This window comes from Gossypium arboreum, chromosome 13 (assembly GCF_025698485.1).
Source record: "Gossypium arboreum isolate Shixiya-1 chromosome 13, ASM2569848v2, whole genome shotgun sequence".
Classification (NCBI taxonomy): domain Eukaryota; kingdom Viridiplantae; phylum Streptophyta; class Magnoliopsida; order Malvales; family Malvaceae; genus Gossypium; species Gossypium arboreum.
The window spans coordinates 116,894,959-116,906,433 of NC_069082.1; the positions used below are offsets into that span (position 1 = coordinate 116,894,959).

At 37.6% G+C, this 11,475-nt stretch overlaps 1 non-coding gene across 1 annotated transcript; it reads left to right on the forward strand.

Moving 5' to 3' along the window:
- The first annotated feature begins 11,154 nt into the window (after positions 1–11,154).
- Positions 11,155–11,261, forward strand: LOC128287535 (small nucleolar RNA R71). Its single transcript, XR_008278235.1, has one exon. It is a non-coding gene; the product is annotated as a small nucleolar RNA R71 (small nucleolar RNA).
- The last annotated feature ends 214 nt before the right edge of the window (positions 11,262–11,475 follow it).

Consider the following 11,475-nt stretch of genomic DNA (forward strand, 5'->3'; position numbering starts at 1 on the left):
CAATTGATGGACGAGCCATATGTATTTTCCTCTCAAGTGAAACAAGTTTTTATTCGAAAGATCCAAGCGATGAGGGTTGGTATGTTGTACTCGGAACACCCTAGAGACTTGTTTGACATGGGTAATGGAAGTAGAGATGACATCGTCGAAAGATCGAAACATTACCTTTTCCAAAACAAAACTTAGATGAAAATATCCTAGTACTAATACACAACATCAATGGGTTCGACATGATGTGGATGAAGATATTCTGAATAATGATGTAGTAAGATTTTACAATTTTTAATTATATGTAATATTATAATTTTAATCTTTGTCATGTTATATAATTTAACTATTTTATATGTACAACTATTGTTGTAATTTGTTACTAAAACTTTAATTATTTTATGTGTATTGCGGGAAAAATCGTAGAAGAAGAGTACGAGATTTAAGTATTGTCCGAATACTCCAAATTCGGAAGAAAGAAATAGTGAACAATGAGCAGTTGTTGGATCTTGAATGTGCGGAGACATTTGATGAGCTGAAGAATTTCAAAGTAATATTATGTTCATTTTACATGTGTTGACTTTTATTATTGAATTATTTGTCAATTTTACTATAATAATAGTATATCATTTTTCATTTGAAAGTGGTGGGACGCAGAGTTCGAGGACGTACGCTACTTAGAGATTTATACGACTTAGATCCTGTCGAGCGTGTTAAAGTAAGTAGAAATACTCATGGTCAGCCTGTTGGATCTGAAGCTCAACTTTTAACAGGCTATTTGGGCATTTTAGCAATAATTCAAATATGTTGCCCATCAACTACGAATCATGGCATCACATGCCTGATAGCAACAAAAACCAGGCTCTCGCTAATATTAAGGTAACAAAATGTGAATGCAATTTATAATACTTTGGTTTAAGTTTCATTTATATTTACATTCTAAACTTATTTTTTTTTAGGAGAGATTTGTTTTAGAAGTCTCCGATGATTATATCAAGAAGGCATTAGGTAAAAGATGGAGAGACAATAAAAGCACTTTAAAGAAACAATATTTTAAGAAAGACATAAGCCTCGAGGAAAAAGCGAGAAATGTTCCGCCAGAATCTTTGAGGTATCAATGGGAAGATGCGGTTAGATTTTGGAATTCAAAGAAAGGAGAGGTATTGCGATTTCCAAACTCTTATATATAGTGTTTACTATATACGTAATAATAATTTTATTATGTAGGACCGTGAGCGAGTTGGAACAAGCAAGAGCAAAAACAAAAATTCACGCTTACGGCAGGTCGAGAAGTTTTGCTTACATGAGGCCGAGGTTTTATGAATTTATTAATTCTTTCAAATATTAATAACTTTCTGTTATTAAATAATATTCTTACTACTATGACAAAATCCGGACAAAAAGTTGGACGCCTTCAGCTTTTTGAGATTACGCATAGGAAGAAAGATGGATCTCCTATGACATCCGAAGCTGGAGAAATTATGGTATATTCACTTAATAATATTTGATTTATTCTAAATATTTATAATCTTTAATTATAATTGTTTAATTCAATTATTTATTCAATTGTTTAAATCAATTATAATTAAAGATTATAAATATTTAGGAGAAACTAAAGGAGAAGAAGGCGGAATATGAAGCGATTGCTTCGAGTGATAGTTCTGTTAATCTTGAGAACATTGATAATGTAATTATCTTTGAAGTTTTGAGTCTGAAAGGTACGGTCGGGTTCGATTTCAAGGATCTGGTGTTACCACGACCCAATATTTTGGATCCGGCTCCCAGCAATACACAAGCTCAAGCTAAAGTTCAGAGGTTAAGAGACCAGATAGCTTAGATGCAAGCGAACACGGTTGAGCAAATTGCGGAGGTTCAACGAAAATATGAAGAACTCCAAAGCAACAACTTAGAGCAGAGGCGAGAGAGGGAGGCGCGGCTACTGGCGAGAGAGGCGGAGGCACGGCGATGGTAGCGAGAACAAAGCAAAAAGTACGATGACCTCCAGCTACAGCTTCAGCAGATGATGCATATGTTTCAACAATCGCAAAAGCCGTCGTCTTAGACATTAGTTTTCCTATTGTAAGAATGTTTTTAAGTTTTGTCACGTTTAACATTATTGTAAAAATATTTTAAATTATACTTTATTTATTAATTATATCATATATCTTTAGTTAAATTTGAAGTATCATTTAGAATTAATATTTTTGGTTGTATTTTTTATGTTAAATTTGCTGTTTTTGGATGCATTTTATATTATATTTGTTGTATTTGGTTGGATTTTAATGCAGGAAAGGGTGGATATTGGTGAAAAAAAATATTACAAATCTGCTAAATTTAGCGGCGTTTGTAAACAAAGCGCCGCTAAAAGCCTTGACGTTTAGCGGCGCTTCTCCCACAAACGCCGCTAAAAGCCTTGACCTTTAGCGGCGCTTTTCCCACAAATGTCGCTAAAAGCCTTGACCTTTAGCGGCGCTTTTCCCACAAACGCCGCTAAAAAGCCTTGACCTTTAGCGGCGCTTTTCCATCAAACGCCGCTAAAAAGCCTTGACCTTTAGCGGCGCTTTTCCCACAAACGCCGCTAAAAAGCCTTGACCTTTAGCGGCGCTTTTCCCACAAACGCCGCTAAAAGCCTTGACCTTTAGCGGCGCTTTTTTCCAATAAATGCCACAAATTTTTGTGGCGTTACATATAGCAGCGTTTTTTGCGGCGTTTTAGAAAGCGCCGCTAAAAGTCTATTTTCCTGTAGTGGCATTACCGTCTAAAACCAAACCAAAAAGCTAACAGCTTTTGTTATGTCGTTACTTGAATTTATATTCTATTCTATGTTTGGTTCAATGCAGCCTTTATTCAATGGGGTCCACTGTTTCATTTGCTTGGTTGATTTTCTTTGTTGAATTGTTCATTCATCAATGTTAGGGCTCCGTTTGGATGCAAAATAAGTCATGGTGAGATGGAATATTGAGGGAACATTCTTTTTTTATTATATTCTTTTGATGTTTGGATATTTAAAGTGGGTTTGGATGGACGGTGAGGTGTGTTTAGTTTACTTTTTATCTCACGATATAGTATCTATGTAACACCCCAAACTCGGCCTAGATGTTATGACCGAATCTGTAGGTGTCACAAAGAATGAGTTTTCATAACAAAATCTACACGTTAAAACCGTTTCAATTTATCAACTCTTAATGCTTTTATCCATTGTCAAAACGTTTATTCAAAAATCAATTTGTCTTAAATCGTGTCTTAAAGCAGAAGCTTATGAAAAATGTTGTATTTAAGGAAATCAATTTTTGTTTTAGAAAACCTTTGCTTTGGTAAGACTTATTGTTTTTAGATGTCAGTCACAAATTAAGTACTAAAACAAAAATCCAAATCCAAATCCAAAGAAAGAAGGAAAAAAATCAGCCAAAAAGTCCAGTGAGTCCAATTATTACAGAAATCCAGAAATAACCCTTAAAATAAAAATCATTAACCTAATCAGTTGATGAACTCGTAATCACCAAGAGGCTCCGTCGCACCACTCCGTTTAAGTCTATGGATTACCTGAACAAAAACAGACAAATAGAGGTGAGTTTACAAAACTCAGTGTGTAACCTAACAAAAATAGACATGCAATATATGCAGAATCATATGCACAGTCAAATACAGATACAGATGTAGTTTCAGATTCAAATAACATATTCAGAATTAGATATGTGATCGCGTGATTTCGTAATAGGTTTTAAATATTTATAATTAATTGTTCTTGAAACTAACTATTATCGCAATGTAGGCAAGTGTACCTATCGAACAGTAGTATAGTTTTAGCAAAACCGAATTGTCGAACCCAAAGGAACTAAAAAAACTAGTAATGACCGTCTTTTTATTATCTAGCCTAAGAATAAGGGGTTTTGTTTTAACTAACTAATTATCTAAACTAAGAACTCACAGAGAATAGAATTGGGGAATTGCTTTTGGGAAAATCGATTGAATTAAGACAATACCTAAGGAAAAATCCACCTAGATTGTACTTGTTATTCTAGCTCCGAATCGGACGATTTATTCATTTAACTTGTTCTGTAGAGATCCCTAAGTTATGTTATTATCCCTATTCAAGACTAATAACGTCTAATCCCTAGATTGAATAATTGAGATCTTTCTCCAATTAACACCCTAGGGTTGCATTAACTCGAACTATGGATCCCCTTATTAGGTTTCACCCTAATATGGCAAAATCTTGTCACCCTATGTCTAGGCGTGCAATCAAATCCGCTTAATTACGACAAATGTAATCTTAGACAGGGTCTATTCCTCCTCTGAATAAGATCTTATCTTGAATCAGTATCCTGGGACATCAAAACAAGAATTAAAAACACATAATTAAGAACAAGTTAAATATTTATCATACAATTCAGAAAATAATAACAAGATTCATCTTAGGTTTCATTCCCTTTAGGTATTTAGGGAATTTAGTTCATAACTAAATAAGAAAACATCTCAGAATAATAAAGAATACAAAACATAAAGAAAACCCAAAACTCCTGAAGGGGAATTGAGGAGAGATCTTCAGTCTTGATGATGAATCCGGCTTCTGAGATGAATCAATCGGCTTCCTTGGAGTAATTCCATACTCGCTTCCTTGGAGTAATTCCTTACTCCCTATTCTATGTGTCCCCTTTTCTCCTCTTCTAGGGTGTATTTATAGGCTTTGGAATGTCTATGAGCCCTCAAAAGTGGCCTTTTCTGAATTGGACTCAACTTGGGCTCGGCAGGGACACGCCCGTGTGACACGCCCGTGTGTGATTACTTCAGGCTGTGTTCGAGCCTGTTAGAATGGCACTGGTGTGTGTTCCACCCGTGTGAGTCGTGCTTCGATTCTGCCAGATTGACACGGCCGTGTGGGCTGCCCATGTGAGGAAGTCCAGGTCATGTTGATTTCGTACTTTGGCCCATTTTCTCCGTTTTTGTCTCATTTCTCATTCTTTTCGCTCTCCTATGCTCTCCTAAGTATAAAACATGAAATTAAAGCATTAGGAGCATCGAATTAACCAATTCTAATAGGAAATCATCCATAAAATGCATTAAACATGGGGTAAAAATTTGTATAAATTACGGTTTATCAAATACCCCCACACTTAAGCATTTGCTTGTCCTCAAGCAAAATCCTCAACTCATAATCAAAATAAATTCTTCTCAACTTACAATTTCTATTGATAACATCTAAAAATAATCCACAGGTAATCATACATTTGATAATTCAACTCAAAAAACATCAAAGTTTCAAACATTCCAAGTTGAGCATTTTAGCCTGAAAACATAGGTGTCACCCCTCATCCAAGTAATTTCCTTTGATTCAAAATATCATAGAGTTTCACATCCTTACTAAAGATTCACTCAAATCACTCAAGGTGTTTTAAGGACAATGAATGAAGCACTCAACAGTCAATAATGAAAAGTTATTACCATAGGCTTGCATGAAAATCAAATCTCCACCACTATAATTTAAGATGATACATCAATCAAAAGGTCTTTAGAGGGTTGTAGTGAGGCTTGGTTAGGGGGTGTGGTCACAGATTGAAAGAAAAGGGTTAGAATCGAGATTGAATTGAAAAATTGCCTAACTTGAAAAAGAGTTAATCATTACTTGCATACAACAGAGCTTCTTCTCAGGATATGAAATTACTAATGTGTATACATAGTTTTTTTTTTTTAAGAACAAGTTAAATAACATAAACTAACTTATTACAAGCAAGACATAGCTAAGAAATTTCCTCAACTTAAATCTTGACAAAAATAGGGATCAAATTAATTTAAGGGATTTCAACAATAATGGGTTAAGGGTTAATATTGAGCTTAATACAAGGAATGGCTTGTTAGGCTCAAAGGGGTTTACTAAGGGTTAATCGTGGAGGTAGGCTTTTCATGGCATGAGTGGGCTAATCCTAAGTGCCCCTATCATCTTGACATATCAAATCAAATAGTGTGGTTTTGACATGCATAATCAAGCAAGTTCTAGAATAACAATTTGATATTGACGCACTCAAAACAATAATAAAAGTGAGCATGAAAGAATTAACAGATGCTCAAAAGGCTCAAAAATCTCACAAAAATTATGGCTTTTTGATGTTTAGACTCGTGAATTCCAATTCAAAGTAATACCTAGACTTGGGAAAACAACCTATAATTTTAAATTTTTTAAAAATCAACTTATCATGCTTGATTCTCTAATGTTTTAAAGTTTAAACAATCAATGCATAAATCCCTATGTTTTAATTCAAGATATATCAATAAAAATCATAAATCAATTAAAATTTATCCTAAATATGATATGAGAGCTTTTCAAGATGACAAGGTAATCATTCAGGGATTTTTCTGATAATGAAATGAATGCCCCCTGCCCACACTTAAGATGTACATTGCCCTCAATGTACAAAGATATATATTTAGAATATAAAAATAAGATAGGGAGAGAAGTGAAACTTCCTGTATGATGAATTCCTCGAACTAGAGTTTTGGAGAGTATTCGGTGCGAGAGTGGAGGAGGATACTTCGGCTGTGGTAGAGGTTCATTAGTCCATAAGTCCTGCGCCAAAAGAATATTATATCTAGTGGTAGCTATGGTCGTGGTTGATCAGGACATGGCAGTCGTGGAGAACCTTTCTCGGTGGAGTTTTTTAGTTTCTATGCATGATGAGTCTAAGAACTCTATTGAACTGTGATAAGATCAGGAACTTTTTAGGGGATATTAGGAAGAATAATTACTCATAAAGAAATAACTAAAATTAATAATTAAAAATAAAATTCTAAAATCTAATAAAAATAAAAAATAGTTTTAATAAAAATTAAAAACATAAAATAATAAATAAATGTTTTTAAACATCTTCATCGTTGGATGGTTCGCGAGGTGGAACTATCGATGAGATGTAGAGGTGCCGACAAATCTGCTGTAGGGTAGCATCAATGTTGTCAAATCGTTGAAAACACTACTGCTCGAATCGAGTAAGGCACTCAGAGATGTCAGCATATGAAGCCGCCGCATGAACTGGACGAGAGGGTGGTGGTGGCTGAGTCGGTGGGTCCTCGTGCTGCAGAGGGACATCATCAGGAATTTCCTCGTAAGCCTCTTCCTCGGTAGATTGGGCGAGACGATATTGAGGAGGGTAGGTTCCTCGGTGCCTCTCGATCATCCTCATACTAAGCATGCTCGAGATGCCTTGTGGAAACATCTGGCCAATGAGGGTCAAGGATGATTCTTGGGCCGCGGTGTCGAGGAGCCCGAAGTGTCGAGCCAATCGCGTCACATAGGGGCCAATAGAGATGACCCCCTTCCTATGCCGCTCCGTCTAGTGCTGAATTGCGAGGGCGATGAAATAGGCAAGGTCAATGACGTACCAGTACGACATACACCATAAAAAGTAGGCGTCGTGAGTGTTGACGACACCAGTGCTCTCTCGCCTTCCTGTAATCATGTAATCCAAAATGGCGTGTAGGTACCTCAAGGAAGGTGGGAGAACTGATGCCTTGGAGTGGCTAGGGTTGTAGGAGGCTGCGCCGGGGGCCAAAGTGTGCCAGCACTTCGAGGGGGAAAAATGTATATGGTGAGTGAGAGCATGTAGTTCATTCTCCTCCTTGAACTGCTTCGTTTATAAGCCCAGTGTAGCACAGAACTCTGGGATGCTTAGCTAGCAGATTAATCCGCTTAGGCAAAATTGGACCATGTCGGGATCATCGTAGTTTGTCATTACGGCCTGAAGATAGAACGTTGAGCATAGTTCCATCATGAGTTCAATGTATGTTGGCTCGATAATCTCAAAGAATAGCTCCCAAGGTTCGATGGTTAGGAGGGCCCAAATCGCATCAGCCAACTGAACTTGTTCTACGGCAGCACAGTCGATGCAGCGGCCCGCAATTAAAGATCGAGCCTGAAGTATTTGGAAAAGTTCTTCGTGGGGCCCACGGGGGAACTGTAGAGAGGATGACGAATTTTCATGGTTGGACCTGCGGAAGAGGACCTCCCTTCCTCTTCTTTGAAGCAGGTACGACGGTCTTCTTTCCTCGTGAAGATAACATGGTACCTGCAATCAAAACTATTAATTCATCTTGAGGAATGATCAAAGTAAAATGAAGAAAAATAACAATCATAATTTTAGCAACTACTAAGACTAACAAGTTAATCAAGCAATCAATTGTATGGTGTAAAAATTGCAACGAATTTCATGGAATGCAACACGTGTGACGGATGAAAAATGTTAACACTAAAAGCATGATTATTTCAACTATCCTAACCATGAATATTCACTTCTAATTAAATGGAGTAAAGGAATCATGTAATGAGTAAGATTTTGAACATGAGAAAGATGATAACTTGTTTTATAAATGAAATTTGTGTGATAGAAAGATGGAAATAACATGTAAAATATAAATTACTATGATAAATAGCATTATAAATCAGTGAAATAAAAGAGAAAGGAGTAAACAAATGCTAAAGGAAAGAAATTGGGCTTCGAGAAAAGAGTTGAAGGCGGCGCACGGGTGTGGCAGAGAGGCCGTGTGGACTTGCAGCGGCTAGGGTTAGGGTTTTTGAGTGGGGAAGATAATGAATAGTACAGAGTATTTATAGATTTTGAGGCACACGGCCAGGTCACACGCCCGTGTTCCCCAATTTCAGCCTGTGTGATTCTCGAATTTTGAATTTGGGTGCGTCTGACATTTAGTACACGCCCGTGTTCCTTGGGAGTGTGGGTATGGCTGAATTTAGGCGCGTCTGACATTTAGTATACGGCTGCATCTAGCTTCGTTCGCTTCTCCCATGCTCGTGTATGCAAGGTCCACGCCCGTGTTAATTTAACAGGTTCGACCACGGGTTCTAGACACGGGCGTGTCACACGCTTGTGCTGTTTTAACAGGTTCACCCACGGTTATTCCACACGGGCGTGTCGTATGCCCGTGTTGTTTTGTTAGGTTCGACCATGGCCATGTCGCACGGCCGTGGCGTGTTATCGTAACCTGTGTTGGGGAAACCTTTTTGCCCTGTTTTCACATTGCTCAAAGCACGCCCGTGTGCTTGGCCATGTCTTTGTGGAAAACCCTGTATTCAAGATTTCTATTAGTAAGTTAGCTGTTAAATACTAAAATTTAAAGAAATTAATATTGTTAGTGCTCGGGTTACCTCCCAAGAATCACTTATTTATAGTCTAAGCTCGACTTACCTCTCCATTGAATGGCAATGGTGGTTCAAAGAGTTTATACTCCTGATTCCTGCTATCAATCTCATCAAAATAAGGTTTTAAACGGGTGTTGTTTACCTTAAAAGTGTCGAATTTGGGATGACTCACCTCGACCGTACCGAATGGAAAAATACTAAGTACCATAAGAGGGATTTCTTCATCTGGTCTAGCAGTGAAAATGTGAGGATCTGCGGCATCTAATAAGACTTAATCACCAACATTAAGTTGATTCAGAAAGGTATTGAGCTCGTTTTGGTGCAGTTTTGGTTTATCGTGTGTTCTTGGTTTATGTGTTTGCCATTCATCTAGCTCCTCTATTTGCAATCTTCGTTCTTCGTGAGTAGGTCCTCTACTATTGCTTGAGAATAACTCACGTGCTTTCTTCAGACTCATTTCCTGCAACGTAGGTTGCACCATATTGTTAGTTTTAGTGGAATGGGTTAAACAATCACCTTCAATTTCTGATGTGTTGCCAGAATTGTGAGCTTAAAGGGCGATTGTTTCATCTCCCATCCGGAGTGTAAGTTCACCTGTGCCAACATCAATGATTGTTTTAGCAGTTGCTAAAAAGGGCCTTCCTAGAATTAAGGGAGTGTTGCTATCCTCTTCTATGTCTAGAACAATGAAGTTAACGGGAAATATAAATTTATCGATTTTAACTAGCACATCTTCAATAATACCCCTAGGGAATCTTATAGTTTTATCTGCTAATTGAATGTTCATCCTAGTCTGTTTGGGTTTCCCGAGACCTAGTTGCTTAAACATTTTATAAGGCGTGACGTTGATACTAGCCTCTAAATCAGCTAATGCATTATTAACATCTAAACTACCAATTAAGCAAGGAATCGTAAAACTCCTTGGATCTTTTAGTTTGTTGGGTAGTTTATTTTGGAGGATAGCTGAGCAAACTACGCTTAGCTCTACATGCGACGCCTCGTCCAACTTCCGCTTATTTGCTAAAAGCTCCTTTAAAAACTTCATTGCGTTTGGCATCTGCGATAGAGCTTCAATAAATGGTAAGTTAATATGTAATTTTTTTTAAGAGTTTAAGGAATTTACCAAATTGTTCATCTGAGCGGTCTTTCCTTGTCGCGTTGGGGTATGGCACACGAGGTTTATATTCGACAGTCACTGGTTTGTTTTTTATTATAATTTACCTCACCTTTACCTTTGCTTACCATCGGTTCTTGCCTCGGTTCTGGCTTGGGCTCAACAAATCCTTCTTCATTTTGAATATTAATCGCGTTGAGCTGTTCCCTTGGGTTAGGTTCAGTATTACTTAGCAAGCTACCTTGTGGTCATTCGGAGATTAGTTTAGAAAGTTGGCCTATCTGAGTTTCGAGCCCTTGGATTGGCGCTTGTTGATTTTTAAGTGCTATTTCGGTGTTCTGAAAGCGGGTTTCTGACACCGAGATAAACTTTGTGAGCATCTCTTCAAGGTTCTGCTTCTTTTCCTATTGATAGGGTGGTTGTTGGTAGCCCGGAGGTGGTCGCTAATTTCCTTGGCCTCCCCATGAGAAATTGGGGTGGTTCCTCCAACCTGCATTATAAGTGTTACTATATGGATTGTTTTGAGGTCGAGGGTTATTACCCAAGTAATTTAATTGCTCGATATCCATGTTGTGGCTATAAAGTTGGTATTCCGAATGGCTTGTTCCACCTCCACTTGCTTCGTACTACATTACTGGGTGAACCTGTGAAGAACTATGAAAACCATCAATTTTTTTATTCCTGATTAGAGAGCATGGTGACCGAATCGACGTTATAAACACCGGCTATTTTCGTTGGCTTTGTCCTCATGACTTGCCACTGATAGTTATTTAGTGACATCTCCTCTATGAACTCATAAGCATCTTCAGGTGTTTTATTATTGATGGTTCCGCCAGCAGCTGCGTCAACCATTTGCCCAGTCGAAGGATTCAAGCCATTATGGAATGTTTGAACCTGAAGCCAAAGCGGTAACCCATGGTGAGGGCACCTTCTCAAAAGTTCCTTGTATCTCTCCCATGCATCGTAGAGTGTTTCTAAATCCATCTGCACAAAAGAAGATATATCATTACGTAATTTAGCCGTTTTACCCGGTGAAAAATATTTTAGTAAAAATTTTTCGGTCATTTGTTCCCAAGTAGTAATTGACCCTCGTGGTAACGAGTTCAACCACTGTTTAGCCTTGTTCCTTAATGAAAAGGGAAACAACCGAAGACGTATGGCATCATCAAAAATGTCGTTGATTTTAAATGTATCGCATAGCTCCAAAAAGTTTGTTAAGTGAGCTTTGGGA